General features: G+C 32.7%; 1 protein-coding gene and 1 pseudogene across 4 annotated transcripts in view; one reads left to right on the top strand and one right to left on the bottom strand.

Moving 5' to 3' along the window:
* LOC145266480 (uncharacterized) overlaps window positions 1–12351 on the top strand; it is a 788679-nt gene that overhangs the window by 592323 nt on the left and 184005 nt on the right. The gene's annotated exons all lie outside the window — the stretch shown is intronic.
* LOC145266802 (U2 spliceosomal RNA) lies at window positions 6784–6917 on the bottom strand (annotated as a pseudogene).

The raw sequence follows: 12351 nt of genomic DNA, 5'->3' as shown, positions 1-12351 counted from the left end.
TACTCTTCTCTCTCTCTCACCCTCTTTCTCTTGACCTCCTACTACTGTTAAACTGTGTGTGTGTGGGGGGGGGGAAGAGGCAGCTTGAAAACCAACAAAAACAGTGCACAGTTTCCCAAGCATTTGGGGTGGGAAGGGGGGGAAGAAGCCGAGCGCACAGTTTCGTGTGAGAGAGAGAGAACAATTCTCAACCTATATACTCAACAAATTTTTTATCTACAGATTTGAAAGTTTGTATATAGGGTATTCAGACATATGGAAATATATCTAGCATAATCTATCTATTATATCTATAAAAGTGAAAATGTGTGTGTGTGTGAGGTAGCCAGAGAGAGAGAGAGAGAGAGAGAGAGAGAGAGAGAGAGAGAGAGAGAGAGAGAGAGAGAGAGAGAGACAACAATTCTCAACCTATATATTCAATACATTTTTTATCTACAGATTTGAAAATTTGTATATAGGGTATTCAGACATATGGAAATATATCTAGCATAATCTATCTATTATATCTATAAAAGTGAAAATGTGTGTGTGTGTGAGGTAGCCAGAGAGAGAGAGAGAGAGAGAGAGAGAGACAACAATTCTCAACCTATATATTCAATACATTTTTTATCTACAGATTTGAAAATTTGTATATAGGGTATTCAGACATATGGAAATATATCTAGCATAATCTATCTATTATATCTATAAAAGTGAAAATGTGTGTGTGTGTGTGTGTGTGCGTAAGAGAGAGAGAGAACAATTCTCAACCTATATACTCAACGTATTTTTATCTACGGATTTTAAACTTTGTATATAGGGTATTCAGACATATAGAAATATATCTAGCATAATCTATACATTATATCTATAAAAGTGAGAATGTGAGTGTGTGAGAGAGAGAGAACAATTCTCAACCTATATATTCAACAAATTTTTTACCTACAGATTTGAAAATTTGTATATTGGGTATTCAGACATATGGAAATATATCTAGCATAATCGATCTATTATATCTATAAAAGTCAGAATGTTTGCGTGTGGTTGTGTGTGTAAGGTTGCGAGAGAGAGAGAGAGAACAATTCTCAACCTATCTATTCAATAAATTTGTTATCTACAGATTTGACCATTTGTATATAGGGTATTCAGACATATGGAAATATATCCAGCATAATCTATCTATTATATCCATAAAAGTGAGAATGTGTGCGTGAGAGAGAGAGAGAGAGAGAGAGAGTAAGTACAATTCTCACCCTATATATTCAACAAATTTTTTATCTACCGATTATAAAATTTGTATATAGGGTATTCAGACATATGGAAATATATCTAGCATAATCTATCTATTATATCTAGAAAAGTGAGAATGTGTGTGAAAGAGAGAGAGAGAGAAGAGAGAGAGAGAGAACAATTCTCAACCTATATATTCAACTAATTTTTATGTACAGATCTGAAAATTTGTATACAGGGTATTCAGACATATGGAAATATATCTAGCATAATCTATTATATCTATAAAAGGTAGAATGTGTGTGTGTGTTTGTGAGTGAGTGAGTGAGTGAGTGAGTGAGAGAGAGAGAGAGAGAGAACAATTCTCAACCTATATACTCAACAAATTTTGTATCTACAGATTTGATAATTTGTATATAGGGTATTCAGACATAAGGAAATATATCTAGCATAATCTATCTATTATATCTATAAAAGTGAGAATGTGTGTGAAAGAGAGAGAGAGAGAACAATTCTCAACCTATATATTCAACAAATTCTATCTTTACAGATTTGAAAATTTGTATATAGGGTATTCAGACATTTGGAAATATATCTAGCATAATCTATTATATCTATAAAAGTGAGAATGTGTGTGTGAGAGAGAGAGAAAGAACAATTCTCAACCTATATACTCAACAAATTTTTTATCTACAGATTTAAAAATTTGTATATAGGGTATTCAGACATATAGAAATATATCTAGCATAACCTATCTATTATATCTATAAAATGACCATGTGTGTGTGTGTGAGAGAGAGAGAGAGAGTCAGAGAGAGAGAGAGAACAATTTTCAGCTTGTGTGTGTGTGAGAAAGAGAGAGAGAGAAAGAGAGGAAGGAAAATTCTCACCCTATATATTCAACAAATTTTTTATCTACATATTAGAAAATTTGGATATAGGGTATTCAGACGTATGGAAATATATCTAGCATAATCTATCTATTATATCTATAAAAGTGAGAATGTGTGTGTGAGAGAGAGAGAAAGAGAGAGAGAGAACAATTCTCAACCTATATATTCAACTAATTTTTTATCTACAGATTTGAAAATGTGTATATTGGGTATTCAGACATATGTAAATATATCTGGCATAATCTATGTATTATATCTATGAAAGTGTGAATGTGAGTGATGGAAAGAGCAAAAAATTCTCAACCTATATAACCTATAAAAGTGAGAATATGTGTGAGAGAGAGAGAGAGAGAGAACAATTCTCAACCTATATATTCCACACATTTTTGGGCACAGATTTGGAAATTTGTATATAGGGTAGGCAGACATATAGAAATATATCTAGCATAATCTATCTATTATATCTATAAAAGTGAGAACTTGTGTGTGTGTGTGTGTGTGTGTGTGAGAGAGAGAGAGAACAATTCTTAACCTACATACTCAACAAATTTTTTACCTACAGTTTAGAAAATTTGTATATAGGGTATTCAGACATATGGAAATATATCTAGCATAATCTATCTATTATAACTACAAAAGTTAGAATGTGTGTGTGAGAGAGAGAGAGAGAGAGAACAATTCTAAACCTATATATTCAACAAATTTTTTATCTAAAGATTTGAAACTTTGTATATAGGGTATTCAGACATATGGAAATATATCTAGCATAATCTATCTATTTTATCTATAAAAGTGAGAATGCGTGTGTGTGAGATAGCGAGAGAGAGAGAGAGAAAAAGAGAGAGATAAAAATTCTCAACCTATACATTCAACAAATTTTTTATCCACAGATTTGAACATTTGTATATAGGGTGTTCAGACATATAGAAATATATCTAGCATAATCTATCTATTATATGTATAAAAGTGAGAATGTGTGTGTGTGTGAGAGAGAGGACAATTGTCAACCTATGTATACAACAAATTTTTTATCTACAGATTTCAAAATTTGTATATTGGGCATTCAGACATATTTCAATATATCTGGCATAATCTGTCTATTATATCTATAAAAGTGAGAATGTGTGTGATAGAGAGAGAGAGAACAATTCTCAACCTATATACTCAACAAATTTTTTATCTACAGATTTGAAAATTTGTATATAGGGTATTCAGACATATGGAAATATATCTAGCATAATCTATTATATCTATAAAAGTGAGAATGTGTGTGTGTGTGAGAGAGAGAGAGAGAGAGAACAATTCTCAACCCATATACTCAACAAATTCTTTATCTACAGATTTTAAAATTTGTATATAGAGTATTCATACAAATAGAAATATATCTAGGATAATCTTTCTATTATATCTATAAAAGTGAGAATGTGTGTGTGTGTGAGCGAGAGAGAGAGAGAGAGAGAGAGAACAGTTCTCAACCTATACATTCAACAAATTTTTATATATAGGGTATTCAGAAATATCGAAATATATCTAGCATAATCTATTATATCATTAAAAGTTAGAATGTGTGTGTGTGAGAGATAGAGAGAACAATTCTCAACCTATGCACTCTACAAATTTTTTATCTACAAATTAGAAAATTTGTATATAGGGTATTCACACATATGGAAATATATCTAGCATAATCTATCTATTATATCTATAAAAGTTAGAATGTGTGTGTGAGGTAGCCAGAGAGAGAGAGAGAGTAAGAACAATTTTCAACCTATATATTCAACAAATATTTGATCTACAGATTAGAAAATTTGTATATAGGGTATTCAGACATATGGAAATATATCTAGCATAATCTATCTATTATATCTCTAAAATTGAGAATGTGTGTGTGAGAGAGAGAGAGAGAGAACAATTTTCAACCTATATACTCAACAAATTTTTTTATCTACATATTTGAAAATTTGTATATAGGGTATTCAGACATATGGAAATATATCTAGAGTAATCTATCTATTATATCTATAAAAGTGAGAATGCGTGTGTGTGTGAGAGAGAGCGACACAGAACAATTCTCAACCTATATATTCAACAAATTTTTTATGTACAGATCTGAAATATCACATTTGTATAGAAGTAGAAATCTTGATACCTACTCTGATACCTAATAAAAGAAAGGACACTCTTTAGGGCGGATTTTGATTATAACAAGTCACTAATTAGAAATTATAATAAACATTCAAATAATTTAAGAATTTTACCAAAATAAAATTGCATGGTAATCACCCAATTTCTGCCACAAAATTTTGATTGGCAGAACTCATAAACATAAAATATATATTTTCTAATTTCATCTTTTTTTTTTCTTTTTACATAATCTGGTTTGATGTTTTCCCAAATATTCAAATCACTATATTTTGCTGCTTAATATCAAATACAGCAACTGAGTTATTTTTATGCATCAAACAATTACATTTTCTCATTCATCCAAACTAATCACTGAACATCAATTTCATATTTTCTTCACTAAAATATTACTGTGCTTGATGTCATCAAGTGGAGCGGATCATTTTTTTTTCATTTGTTCACACATTTTTCCAATTTATATATATTTTAAAGATTCTTAGCCTATGTCATTGCATACCAATCTGTTTATTAAAAGTTAAGGTTCACTGTAAACACATATGTTACACCAAAATAAAAACGCTTCAGATAATGTCTTGATATTCAATTCAGTTTCTCACATGACATCTTATGAAGTTAGTAGAAATGTTACAGACTTTTGAATCTCAAACACTTTCAATACTGTGCACTGATATTTTCTTTTTTGCAATATAAGCACATTCATGATTTTTTTTACAAACGTTAAAAACTTTCACATTGTGTAGCAATATACTGAAACAATTATAAAAATATTTGTTTTTATTTTGAATGATGCAGGGCATCTGAAGAGAGATTTTTCTAACAAAATGAAAGTATAATTTTTAGCAATAGGTATCTAGGAAAAGGCCACTACATATGTTATAAGTTCCAAATTTCCACAACCTGGCAAATACTGGTACATGCTAGCAAATTTAGATTTGCAATTACAAAATATGATTCTAATTTTTTCCTTTGCTCTTTATTCTAACACTACACTAAGTTTACTGTGTTATTTCGCTACAGTTGATATTGTGTAGAACAATAAGAAAATCATAGTGAACAATGCATTCAACAAAATTTCACACACATTTCTAGATACCTATATCTAATAAGTTCAAAAGAAAGGACACACTTAGGGAGGTATTTTGGTGGTCAAGTCACTAAAAAGAGATTAGCTGGTTTCCCGGCATAGCCCAGGATATAATAAAGATTGACTGAAATACATGTTCTAGCTGGTTTCTAGGCGTTGCCAGGGATGTAATATAGACACATTATGTTGTATATTACCTGTTCTCTTCTCCCTAAGGTAAAACAATTTCATATACATGCTGTAAATTACCTATGCTAGGGATAAAACATGAACAATATCAGTCCTAGGGTAGATAAAACAAATAATACATAGAGATGAAAGATTCCTCTCCCCTAAGAATCAAACATATGTTCAATATCTGCTTTTGTTTTTTCATTGTTTATACGGTCCCGAGCAACGCCGGGTAGCCCTGCTAGTCTATATATATAAAAGGCAAAAATCGGTGTGTATGTATGTATGTATGTATGTATGTATGTATGTTTGTTTGTAACGCTAAAACTTTTGAAAGACGGAACCAGAGTTGACAAATTTGGTATCATATTGCACCTTGATCACCCGGATGACAAATATCGAAATTTCACGTCAAACGGACCAGTAGAAAGGGGTCAACTGATCGTTTTTCTCCTAGGGGGCCCCCCAAAAAACCTGTCATTTTAACGTTATTCAATACGTGTCACGTGACGTGACGTCAGCTCAAACTTTTGACAGACACAACCAAAGTTGACAAATTATGTATCATATTGAACCTTGATCACCCGCATGACAAATATCGAAATTCCACACCAAACGGACCATTAAAAGGGGGTGAACTGATCATTTCTCTCCTAGGGGGGGCCCCCCAAAAAACCTGTCATTTTAATGTTAATATTACATAATCCAAAAACGCTTAGTCATGTCACGTGACGTGACGTCAACATCCAGTAATGGCGAACAAATGTAAACAAACACTTTGTTTTACCGATACTTTTGTAATTTCTCTTCTGCTTTGTTCTAGAGATTATTAAACTCCATGACAATGTCTCCAACGTATTTAACTGGTTAAAAATAGTATTTATACAAGAGTTTTAACGAAAAATATCAGGAAAAAATGTACAGGAATAAAAAAAAATTCAGCTTTCAAAATATTCGTCGATAAAAAAACCGATCTTTATATTTACGCTAGCCATTTTGTATATTACCACGTGACCTGCTATCTCTTAAACTGGAGGGGGGGATCCACTTGAATCCAACAAAACCAGTAATTTTTTTTTTCTATTATATATACATCATTTTCTATAAAATTAAGTGTAGACTTTATAATTAAAACAAAAAATGTTATTCATACTAAAAAAAAAAAACGCTTAGTCATGTCACGTGACGTGACGTCAACATCCACTAATGGCGAACAATTGTACCTATTTACTATGCCTCCCCACGGGACAGAGTTAGACACCAGGGTCGTTTTTTAACGTGGAGAAAAGGTACAAAAATAAAAATTGTCTCAGTCGTGGAGGATTTCTCCTCCACCGAAAGAGAACAAGAAATAGAAGTGCAGCATCTGAAGAACAGATACTACACTTTGATCTTGACCAAAAGGCCAAGAATGCGAACAATTGTAAATAACAACTTTTTTCACAAAACCAACACCGTCTTTCTTTTTTTTCTCTCTCTTTCTCTCTCTCACCCACTTACTCTTCCCTCTCTCTCACCCTCTTTCTCTTGACGTCACACCACTGTTAAACTGTGGGGGGGGAACACATTCCCAGGCATTATCTCCTATAGATGCACATTTTATTAGAAATTCAGCTTTCAAAATATTAGACGATAATAAAAATATAAAACCAACACCCTCTTTCTCTTTTCTCTCTCTCTCACCAACTTACTCTTCTCTCTCTCTCACCCTCTTTCTCTTGACCTCCTACTACTGTTAAACTGTGTGCGTGGGGGGGTGAAGAGGCAGCTTGAAAACCAACAAAAACAGTGCACAGTTTCCCAAGCATTTGGGGTGGGAAGGGGGGGAAGAAGCCGAGCGCACAGTTTCGTGTGAGAGAGAGAGAACAATTCTCAACCTATATACTCAACAAATTTTTTATCTACAGATTTGAAAGTTTGTATATAGGGTATTCAGACATATGGAAATATATCTAGCATAATCTATCTATTATATCTATAAAAGTGAAAATGTGTGTGTGTGTGTGAGGTAGCCAGAGAGAGAGAGAGAGAGAGAGAGAGAGAGAGAGAGACAACAATTCTCAACCTATATATTCAATACATTTTTTATCTACAGATTTGAAAATTTGTATATAGGGTATTCAGACATATGGAAATATATCTAGCATAATCTATCTATTATATCTATAAAAGTGAAAATGTGTGTGTGTGTGTGTGTGTGTGTGTGCGTAAGAGAGAGAGAGAACAATTCTCAACCTATATACTCAACGTATTTTTATCTACGGATTTTAAACTTTGTATATAGGGTATTCAGACATATAGAAATATATCTAGCATAATCTATACATTATATCTATAAAAGTGAGAATGTGAGTGTGTGAGAGAGAGAGAACAATTCTCAACCTATATATTCAACAAATTTTTTACCTACAGATTTGAAAATTTGTATATTGGGTATTCAGACATATGGAAATATATCTAGCATAATCGATCTATTATATCTATAAAAGTCAGAATGTTTGCGTGTGGTTGTGTGTGTAAGGTTGCGAGAGAGAGAGAGAGAACAATTCTCAACCTATCTATTCAATAAATTTGTTATCTACAGATTTGACCATTTGTATATAGGGTATTCAGACATATGGAAATATATCCAGCATAATCTATCTATTATATCCATAAAAGTGAGAATGTGTGTGTGAGAGAGAGAGAGAGAGAGAGAGAGAGTAAGTACAATTCTCACCCTATATATTCAACATATTTTTTATCTACCGATTAGAAAATTTGTATATAGGGTATTCAGACATATGGAAATATATCTAGCATAATCTATCTATTATATCTAGAAAAGTGAGAATGTGTGTGAAAGAGAGAGAGAGAAGAGAGAGAGAGAGAACAATTCTCAACCTATATATTCAACTAATTTTTATGTACAGATCTGAAAATTTGTATACAGGGTATTCAGACATATGGAAATATATCTAGCATAATCTATTATATCTATAAAAGGTAGAATGTGTGTGTGTGTGTGTGAGTGAGTGAGTGAGTGAGTGAGTGAGAGAGAGAGAGAGAGAACAATTCTCAACCTATATACTCAACAAATTTTGTATCTACAGATTTGCTAATTTGTATATAGGGTATTCAGACATAAGGAAATATATCTAGCATAATCTATCTATTATATCTATAAAAGTGAGAATGTGTGTGAAAGAGAGAGAGAGAGAACAATTCTCAACCTATATATTCAACAAATTCTATCTTTACAGATTTGAAAATTTGTATATAGGGTATTCAGACATTTGGAAATATATCTAGCATAATCTATTATATCTATAAAAGTGAGAATGTGTGTGTGAGAGAGAGAGAAAGAACAATTCTCAACCTATATACTCAACAAATTTTTTATCTACAGATTTAAAAATTTGTATATAGGGTATTCAGACATATAGAAATATATCTAGCATAACCTATCTATTATATCTATAAAATGACCATGTGTGTGTGTGTGAGAGAGAGAGAGAGTCAGAGAGAGAGAGAGAACAATTTTCAGCTTGTGTGTGTGTGAGAAAGAGAGAGAGAGAAAGAGAGGAAGGAAAATTCTCACCCTATATATTCAACAAATTTTTTATCTACATATTAGAAAATTTGGATATAGGGTATTCAGACGTATGGAAATATATCTAGCATAATCTATCTATTATATCTATAAAAGTGAGAATGTGTGTGTGAGAGAGAGAGAAAGAGAGAGAGAGAGAACAATTCTCAACCTATATATTCAACTAATTTTTTATCTACAGATTTGAAAATGTGTATATTGGGTATTCAGACATATGTAAATATATCTGGCATAATCTATGTATTATATCTATAAAAGTGTGAATGTGAGTGATGGAAAGAGCAAAAAATTCTCAACCTATATAACCTATAAAAGTGAGAATATGTGTGAGAGAGAGAGAGAGAGAGAGAACAATTCTCAACCTATATATTCCACACATTTTTGGGCACAGATTTGGAAATTTGTATATAGGGTAGGCAGATATATAGAAATATATCTAGCATAATCTATCTATTATATCTATAAAAGTGAGAACTTGTGTGTGTGTGTGTGTGTGTGTGAGAGAGAGAGAGAACAATTCTTAACCTACATACTCAACAAATTTTTTACCTACAGTTTAGAAAATTTGTATATAGGGTATTCAGACATATGGAAATATATCTAGCATAATCTATCTATTATAACTACAAAAGTTAGAATGTGTGTGTGAGAGAGAGAGAGAGAACAATTCTAAACCTATATATTCAACAAATTTTTTATCTACAGATTTGAAACTTTGTATATAGGGTATTCAGACATATGGAAATATATCTAGCATAATCTATCTATTTTATCTATAAAAGTGAGAATGCGTGTGTGTGAGATAGCGAGAGAGAGAGAGAGAAAAAGAGAGAGATAAAAATTCTCAACCTATACATTCAACAAATTTTTTATCCACAGATTTGAACATTTGTATATAGGGTGTTCAGACATATAGAAATATATCTAGCATAATCTATCTATTATATGTATAAAAGTGAGAATGTGTGTGTGTGTGAGAGAGAGGACAATTGTCAACCTATGTATACAACAAATTTTTTATCTACAGATTTCAAAATTTGTATATTGGGCATTCAGACATATTTCAATATATCTGGCATAATCTGTCTATTATATCTATAAAAGTGAGAATGTGTGTGATAGAGAGAGAGAGAACAATTCTCAACCTATATACTCAACAAATTTTTTATCTACAGATTTGAAAATTTGTATATAGGGTATTCAGACAAAAAGAAAGGACACACTTAGGGAGGTATTTTGGTGGTCAAGTCACTAAAAAGAGATTAGCTGGTTTCCCGGCATAGCCCAGGATATAATAAAGATTGACTGAAATACATGTTCTAGCTGGTTTCTAGGCGTTGCCAGGGATGTAATATAGACACATTATGTTGTATATTACCTGTTCTCTTCTCCCTAAGGTAAAACAATTTCATATACATGCTGTAAATTACCTATCCTAGGGATAAAACATGAACAATATCAGTCCTAGGGTAGATAAAACAAATAATACATAGAGATGAAAGATTCCTCTCCCCTAAGAATCAAACATATGTTCAATATCTGCTTTTGTTTTTTCATTGTTTATACGGTCCCGAGCAACGCCGGGTAGCCCTGCTAGTTATTTGATAAATACAGAAAATTTCGTTAAAATTGGGTAATTTCCCGATTTTTGGTGAATTTTTAAGTAAAGGGAAGGATCAAAATGTTTATACATTTTGAGCATCGTCATTCATTTTGCACGTACCTAAACATTACTTACTTTACTATATTTGGTTGGAATACAATTTTCCCTTCTAATGGCACGTATCCAAATTGAGAGTTTCTCCTCCTTAGGAAAAGAAAATATGTACTTTGGGGCCTTTTGGATAATTTCTCCGGCAAGTTGGTACATGTTAACTGAACCATACAAACTGAAAACTAGACGAAACTGCTGCTGATAGCCTAGATCATTTTACCTACAAGTGGATCTGATAATGACGTCACGCTGTCTTGTGCATCGGCCTTCTTTCTCGGCAGCCACAACTGAAGTAAACAGCTTCCACGACTAGATGGTGCGTTATCACAGAGACATGTTCTATATCAACCAACTCATCACCAGGAGATGAAATATGGAAGATGCATATGATGTTGACTTCATGGATGAGGATAAGAAACAACTTAAAAGACTATAATCAGAGAAATGAGATTTAATTACGTTTTATGATGATCAATGTTCTGCGAAGCACAGAACTTTTGTAAAACTGAGACATTTTTGGAATGTTTGAAGATTCGTATATCTGCCCTCTGATGTCGCGACGCATTTTCTAATGAAAAACATTGCTTTCTGTTATTATTCTCTAAAAATACAAATTAGAACTTCTATCGACAATATATGCTGATAAATTACATTGCAATTAACGCAATCATAATTAATTCATCATAAAACAGCAAATAATTCAACAACACTAACATAGAGAAAAAGCATGTGCTGCTATTCACGTTACAATTACTTCGTTACAGTTATTTACGTCAAGATGTGTTTGTTTCATCGTGCTAATCATCATAGGCGAAAAGAGAGAAATTAGTACGTTTTAAAGTTGTTTTTTTTTACATAAGAGTCACCACTTATCAGAGACCCAGAGGCCACTCGAGGATAAGGGTTAATGAGTGTACAGAAGCCAATGGGACAATATCGTAGTAATCGTTAGTAGTGGAAATTTGATAAATTGGGTTAAGGGGACTGCTCATCAAGAATTTGTTTATCTTCAAAGACGACAAAATAGTAGTCAGCTGGAAAGCAGGCAGACGGAAGAGAATTCCACAGGCGTGAAGTTCTAAGAAAGAAGCTTTGTTCATGGAATCTAAGTTTAGGTTTAGTCACAGATAAAGAGTGAGAGAAATTATTGATAGTGTTTTCAGCTAGACGAGTGTTTCTCGTGAAAGTTTTACAAGGGGAGACCATAGATTGGAGCTCAGACGAGCACTTGCCATGAAAATAACGATAAAGCATAGACCGGCTCGCAACATCTCTTCTGTGGGAAAGAGGTTGCAGGGAAGAGAAGAGAGTATCCCCCATTAGACTACGAAATCTATTTTGAACTCTGTCGATGTAGGATAAGGCCTTTCTAATAGCTCCTTCCCAGATGTGGCAACAGTAATCTATCTTTGGACGTACCTGGCTCTTATATAAGTAGAGAATTGCATCAGGAGTGAGATATCTACTGGAGCGGTAGAAGGAGACCACCATTTTTCCAGCGACCTTGGCAATCGATTGTATACGTTACATTTCAAGCCCAGAAGGT

Source organism: Euprymna scolopes, chromosome 41 (assembly GCF_053919585.1).
Source record: "Euprymna scolopes isolate OS-2025 chromosome 41, ASM5391958v1, whole genome shotgun sequence".
Lineage (NCBI taxonomy): Eukaryota > Metazoa > Mollusca > Cephalopoda > Sepiida > Sepiolidae > Euprymna > Euprymna scolopes.
This window is presented reverse-complemented; position numbering and strand designations above follow the sequence as displayed.